The sequence below is a fragment of the Olea europaea genome, chromosome 23 (assembly GCF_002742605.1).
Source record: "Olea europaea var. sylvestris chromosome 23, O_europaea_v1, whole genome shotgun sequence".
NCBI classification, from domain to species: Eukaryota; Viridiplantae; Streptophyta; class Magnoliopsida; order Lamiales; family Oleaceae; genus Olea; species Olea europaea.
This window is the reverse complement of record NC_036259.1, coordinates 7,542,655-7,550,410: the sequence shown is the minus strand read 5'-3', so window position 1 is coordinate 7,550,410 and position 7,756 is coordinate 7,542,655.

Below are 7,756 nucleotides of genomic sequence, written 5' to 3'. Positions count from 1 at the left end.
AACTGACTGTTTCGCACTTTTCCATGATATAGCCCCTCCAGCTAAGAGGAACAAATAGCTAAATGTAGACTTTCTAGTATCCATACATCCAGCAAAGTCTGAATCTGAATATCCAATGACCTCCAAGTTATCAGATCTCCTATAAGTGAGCATGTGATTTTTCGTTCCTTGCAAGTATCTCAATACTTTCTTTGCAACTTTCCAATGATCAAGTCATGGGTTACTTTGATACCTGCCCAGCATTCCGACAGCAAAACTAATGTTTGGCCTGGTGCAAGTCTGAGCATACATTAGGCTCCCAACAAGAGATGCATAAGGAATAGCTGCCATTTGTTTGCGTTCCAAGTCGTTCTTAGGACATTGCATGAGACTAAATTTGTCTCCTTTCTGAATTGGAACGACACTCACTGAACAATTTTCCATTTTAAATCTCTCTAAAATTTTATTGATATATGCTTTTTGAGACAACCCTAACAATCCTTGTGACCTATCACGGAATATTTCAATTCCAATCACATAGGTTGCCTCTCCCATTTCTTTCATCTCAAAATTTTTAGAGAGAAATTTCTTAGTCTCGTGTAATAGATCAAGATCATTAGTAGCTAGCAAGATATCATCAACATATAGAATCAAAAATATAAACTTGCTCCCATTGACCTTTAGATATATATATCGGTCAATGATGTTTTCCTTAAATCCAAAAGAAATAATGATATCGTTGAACTTAAGATACCATTGACGGGAAGCCTGTTTAAGTCCGTATATTGATTTCTTTAACTTACACACCATGTGTTCCTTTCCTTTAACTGAAAAACCTTCAGGCTGATCCATATAAACTTCTTCTTCTAAATTTCCATTTAAAAAGGCGGTTTTCACATCCATTTGATGTAGCTCTAAGTCATAATGAGCTACTAAAGCCATTATAATTCTGAGTGAGTCTTTCTTGGAGACTGGCGAAAATGTCTCCTTATAATCAATGCCACTTTTTTTAGTAAAACCTTTGGCAATTAGTCTAGCTTTATATCGTTCGATATTACCATTAGAGTCGCGCTTGGTCTTAAAGACCCATTTACACCCAACTCTTTTACATGATTCTGGTAATTCGACGAGATCCCAGACTTCATTATGCTCCATAGATTTTAACTCATCTTTCATAGCATCTAACCACTTATTAGAATTGGCGCTCTCAATGGCAAGTGAAAATGAAACTGGATCATCATCAACAATTCCCAAGTCAAATTCAGACTCTTGTAGGTAAACCACATAATCATCAGAAATAGCAGGTCTACGTTGTCTTTGTGACCTTCTTAATGCTATTTCTTGTGGTTCATTTAATGCAGGTTCATTAGTAGCAACTTCATTGTGGGTGTTTGTTCATTTATTTGTTGTTCAGGTAAATTGTTATGCCGTCCAACAATTTGAGGAACAACAACATTAGAAGAAGTTGAGGGTAGATAAACTTGAACTCTAACTTCTTATATTTCCACATTTCGTGGTTCCAAACTCCCACTAACTTCACCATTCTCAATGAACCTAGCATTTCCAGTTTCAACAATTTTAGTACTATGATTAGGACAATAAAATCTATACCCCTTTGATTTTTTCTGGATATCCAATGAAAAATCCACTGATTGTTCTTGAGTCCAGCTCTTTTCATGTGGATTATAAATTCTTGCTTCTGCCGGGCAACCCCAAACATGCAGGTGCCTTAAACTGGGTTTCCTTCCCGTCCACAGTTCAAAAAGAGTCTTTGGAACTGCCTTACTAGGAACCCTGTTTTGTAGATACATGGCAGTCTTTAATGCAAACATCCACAAGGAAATAGGTAAAGATGAATTGCTCAACATACACCTAACCATTTCTATTAGAGTACGATTACGCCTTTCAGCCACACCATTTTGTTGTGGTGTGCCTGGCATAGTGTATTGAGAACATATGCCATGTCTTTCAAGAAATTTAGCAAATGGACCAGGGTGTTGTCCAGTTTCATCATATTTTCCATAATATTCACCACCTCTATCAGATCTAATAATTTTTACCTTTCTGTCTAATTGCCGTTCAACTTCATTGACAAAGATCTCTAAAGCATTTACAGCTTGAGACTTTTCATGCAGCAAATAAACATAGCCATAACGTGAAAAATCATCAATAAAGGTGATAAAATACTTTTCTCCACCAAATGATGAAACATCAAAAGGCCCACATATATCGGTGTGTATTATCTCAAGAAGCTATGTACTTCTTGTGTGTTTGGATTGTTTACCCTTAATACAATCCACACAAATTCCAAGATCACTAAAATCCAAGTCATGAAGAATTTCATTCTTTACTAATCTTTCCATCCTTTCCTTGGATATGTGACCCAAACGTTTATGCCACAAGTTAGCAGACCGTTCATTCAGTAAACCATGTTTAGTACCAACATTATGATGCAAGGTTAAAAGAGTCTCAGCAAAAAGATTATCAAGCTTTAATTTATATAAGCCATCACAAAGAATAGCGGAACCAATAAGATGATCTTGCTTAAACAAATTCAAACATCCATTTCCACCATTACAGAAATATCCAGCGGAATCAAGTTTTGATAGAGAAACTAAATTGCGAGAAATGGAAGGTACATAAAGTGTTTGAAATAAATCTAAATGATATCCAGTATCTAAAATCAAACGATAGGTTCCAATGGCTTCAACTGGAGCTTTGACTCGATTTCCCATGAGGACAAACTTTTCATTTGGATTTATGGTCTGGGTTGAAAAGAATCCCTGCATCGTATTAGTAACATGAGTGGTACATCCAGAATCAATCCACCAAGTATTATAAGGAACTTCTGCCAAATTAGATTCGAAACATACGTAAGAAATAATCTTACCTTTACTTTCGAACCATGCCTTACGTTTCAAGCAGTCCTTTTTATGGTGCCCAGGTTTGCGACAGAAATGGCACACATCTTTCTTGTGTTCCTTATTGTGGATTTGGGCAGAAGACTCATTTATCTTTAGTGGTCCTTGCTTAATGCCATTTCCAAACCTTTTCTTATATTTCTTTCCAACTCCTTGACGACTTACAAGATGAATAGAATGAGTTCCTTGATTCTTAAGCCTTGTCTCCTCTTGCACGAGCATACTGTGCAATTCATTCACATTCCATTTGTCCTTTAAGGTATTATAATTCATATGGAATGGACCATACTCAGGAGGCAAAGAGTTAATGATAAACTGTACTAGGAAGTTCTCATCCACAGTCATCCCAAGAGTCTTAAGTCTTGATGCAATGTTACTCATTTCAGTAACGTGCTCATGCATGGTACGAGAACCATCAAATTTCATGGTGGTTAATGTACCCATCAGTGTGCCAGCAAGCGATTTGTCAGCTGTTTGGGAACGTTCTTCCACAAACTTCATTTATTCTTTGGCGCTCTCAGTTTTAGGGATAGTAGACTTGATATTCTTTGCCAAGGTCATTCGCATAAACATTAGGCTTAATCTGTTAGACCTTTTCCAAGCCTTATGGAAAGATTTTTCATTAGCACTGCTCTCATCAGTGAGATCAGCAGGTTTCTCAACTTGAAGTGCCAAGTCCAAACCCAAAACACCTAAGTTGAACTAGACTTGTTTACACCAGTCAGAGAAATTGAGCCCATTGAACAGTGGTACAGATGAAGCATGCGAATGCAGAGAAATGGGAACAGATACTGCAAAATATAAAATGCTCTAACATTAATGCTTTGAGTTTTGATTTAAACACTTAGTTTAGATTCGGACAACAATAAACGTATACCGTAGTTCTCCTTTGGGTGATACTACGTTATACCATCATAATAAACATAGTGATGCTAATTAAATTTCACTTAATTGGTAATTAATCATACTCCAATCAAACATGTCTGTCATCTTTGGATATACAAAACACATCCAATTAAGTATATCAATTAACCACGATCATGTTCAAGATTAATAAAATTGACCGATCAACCTTTGGGCGATCCATAATAATTTTATAATCTATGAACGTCAATACACTCTTGACATCAATAATTTTAATGTCATTTCATGTTATAAGCATCACATTATCAAGAGTGTTTGACAAATAAATTATGTAATTTAATGTTTACATCCCATAATGTTTGGCCACTTTGGTGACTAACAAACAACATTAATTGAACATAAATTACATAAACAAAATATTTATCACATAACATTAATTTCAGATTTACGTACATTTGACCAGCCACAAAACACATGATAAATTAATTGAAGCAGTCATCTAATCACATGGTACAATTAATCATTCATGTGAGGCAGTCAGTAATTAATATATATATGGCCCAGATACTTTAAAAATTCGACACCCAAACTACACTAATTACAGAATTACTACAGTAAATTAGGCACTCATTTATACTGTCATTTCAACAGTGAGCGTACCACCTTCTGTAGTTACTGTATAAAATTAATATGCACACAGTTCTGCCATTGTCTTGGAATTAGAGCCCTTTTGAAATAAACATTTGATACAAAGGCCAATTTGACATAAATATAGGCGTGCACTCTTTCCTTTCAATGTGTCAGGTTTCCAATTTCTATTCATATAATAATCATGTCATAAATGGTAATGGTCCCCATAAATTCATAGGCAGAAAGGTAGCCCAGAAACTTCCAAAATTATATACGTACAGTGGACGGCAGATCCACTTTTCATTGTGAAAACCAAGAAATCAACTTTTCTTCAACCAATAATAATTCATCAGGTTTGACAGAATTAATAATATTTTCTACGGAAGTCATCCCATCCGTTAATTTACATAATACGTGAAACAATAATAAATGCAATTGATGTGTAATTTTTCTGATGAAACAGGGACTGCTCTTTTCACAGATTAATATCGGTGCAGTAAAAAATCAAAGATCCATTTATTATTTTAACAGCAGTCAATCAGAAAACAGAAACATATTTGCAGCGGAATCTGTCATTCTTATTTTACGCATTGATCCATAAATCGATACGAAAAATTAAAGATCTATGAATATAAAACATTAATCTTTAACGAAAAATCATGAATTCCATAACTTGTGCTCTGATACCACATGTAAGCAATGAATTCATACTTTAATGCCAAGATCTTGGAATTCTATGATTTTCACGTATGAGTAATTTGATCAAGTAACATACCTTGATCTATGAAGAAAATTGGAATTTATTAAATCTGCAAAAGAGAAATCAGTGAGAATAAAGAAAACTGTTCTCTCTCTTTTCCTTACTGTTCTTGAATGTTCTTATTGATGGTTTTTCATTCACGTTAAAAAGGCAGAGAGAGGCAGTTTTCTTTTAGGTCAAAACTACCCACTTTCCATCAAAGTGGGCAGTTACAAAACTGTCACTTCTCAATGACCAATCAGATTTTTAATATATATAGACCAAATATTAATTTATTTATAATATTACGTGGGGCCACATTAATTGGTCTAACACATTTTTGAATTAATGAAAAACGTAGCATTTATTGTGATTTGTCTAATTTCATTCATTAAACCTTATAACCAAACTTCTGAGGACTTGTTCAATTTCTATTATAGATTTTTTCTTAATAAATATGCCGATGCATAAAATTCATATAATTGTAGTAGTATTAAGAGTAAGGAATATACTATTAAAAGAAGTAAAAAATTAAAATCTTAATTACGATGGATTGCCTGATGATTTTTCTTAAGTGGGTTTCATTCAATCTTTCTCAAGTGTGTATGCCTTCCATTCTTTCCAAAATCACTAATGCCAGTGTACAGAATTTGCGTCACATAAGTTTTACAGGACCCCTCACCGTGCAGGGGCCCCACATATATTTAAAAAAAAATTACGTGAGCCCACATATGTGTGTATTTTGGAAAAGGCCGGTGAAATTGGCATATGTACGTGAAGCACAACTCTTCCAAAATTTTCGATCTCATTTCTTTTCTTGTGGGCCCCACATTTGAAATTATGATTTTTGTCTGACAACCAGAGCTGCCACGTTTTGACAATTCAATGGAGCGCTCCACATATTAAATCCATCAATTTACATAAATGGTTCAATTGGTTGAGGGTACTTGTGTAAATTTCCAATTACAAAGTGAGGGTAAAATAGTCCTATACGCCTCAACGACATTATCAATATTAACTCATTCTAACAATTGCACTGACTCATTCTATAATTTTAAATTTGCCTGCTACTGTAGAATAATAAGATTTGATCAAAAAATGAGTTTCAAACGGGGAATGTTGTCAATTTTTCTATTTTTTGAATTTAATTTCCCTGCCCAAGTTTATTTTTGCTGAAGGTGAAAGGAAAAATGTGGCTTCCTTCTTCTTTGACATTCAACAATAACTTGAAAGCAACTTGGCAATTAAGACAAAAAGAAATTACTATATGATTCATCTACATATTAATTATTATATAAGTAAAAATAAGTTACGAGTAAGTGAATACTATTTGTGAATAAAAAGTGATTTGACAAATTCTAAGGAAATCATAAACGTTAGCCAAACATTGCGTCATAATAAAACTTCTCGTATTTGCTTGATAATATGTGCATATCAAAATAACACATGAATCTATGGTTTCTGGTTAAATCTTGGTGAAAAATTGACTCAAATAAGATCGACAAGATCTAAACATTTGTTACGCCTTGCCCAACAAGGCTCTAATAATTTCTATGTGGCGGTTCCATGACAGGCGAACTTGGGCCCATACTCCAGGTCATTTCTGCCTAGGAGGCAATTTAGCCGAATCGAGAATCGAACACTTATGGCGAGCGAAGCTACAAGGGGCTGATATACATACAACTTCTTAATTGTCGGAGTGTGTGGTTAACTGTTTGTCCTAGTTTGTAGAAATCAAGTTTATGTGGACACAAGATACCTGCAGATTCATTGGCCACGTTGAAAATACAAAAATATAGATTAGCAGGACATTCATCGCCAATTTATGGCATAAATTATGTATCACTATGTCAATTTTGACTTTCGTGATGTACGTAAGACTATATATTGGATTTTTTTTTTCAATGAATGGTATTAGAGTCCACTGTTCAAATTATGGAATTGCTGCAAAAATGATGACAAGCTCAAAGTTTGAAGTGGAGCGATTTGATGGAAAATTAGACTAGAATGAATGAATCTAACAATGACATATATAGTTAAAAACGTTACTTTCATGTCCTCCTACTAGTTAGGTCCTTGTTAGGAAATTTTCCCTTTGTACAATTTGTTTGACTATTGTGTCTTTGGGTTGGCACACATATCGATGGGACAAAAGTTTTTGGTCTATAATTCCATTTAATATCACCTAGAAAGGATAAGCATGATGAGCCGTGATACCTACTAGCAATAAGTCTTATTGAAAATGAACTTACTAATTAATAATTATTAAAGGTAAAGACAAATGTATAATTAATTAATTGAAGTGGGGATAGATTGAGCCCAATAATTGATTTGGTTCTAACTATTACATGTTCACCTATTTAATAGTCTGATCTCCTAAATATCAGTGACATGACAATATATTTAATTGATGAATAATTTTCATGTATTTAATGATTCACCAATTAAATGATGTGTCATATCATTGATACTTAACATAAGTTAAGCACCAGTGCTTAAAAGATCATTCATCTCTCTCTCTCTCTCTCTCTCTCTCTCTCTCTCTATATATATATATATATATATATATATATATATATATATATATATATATATATATATATATATTAAACCATTTTCTATA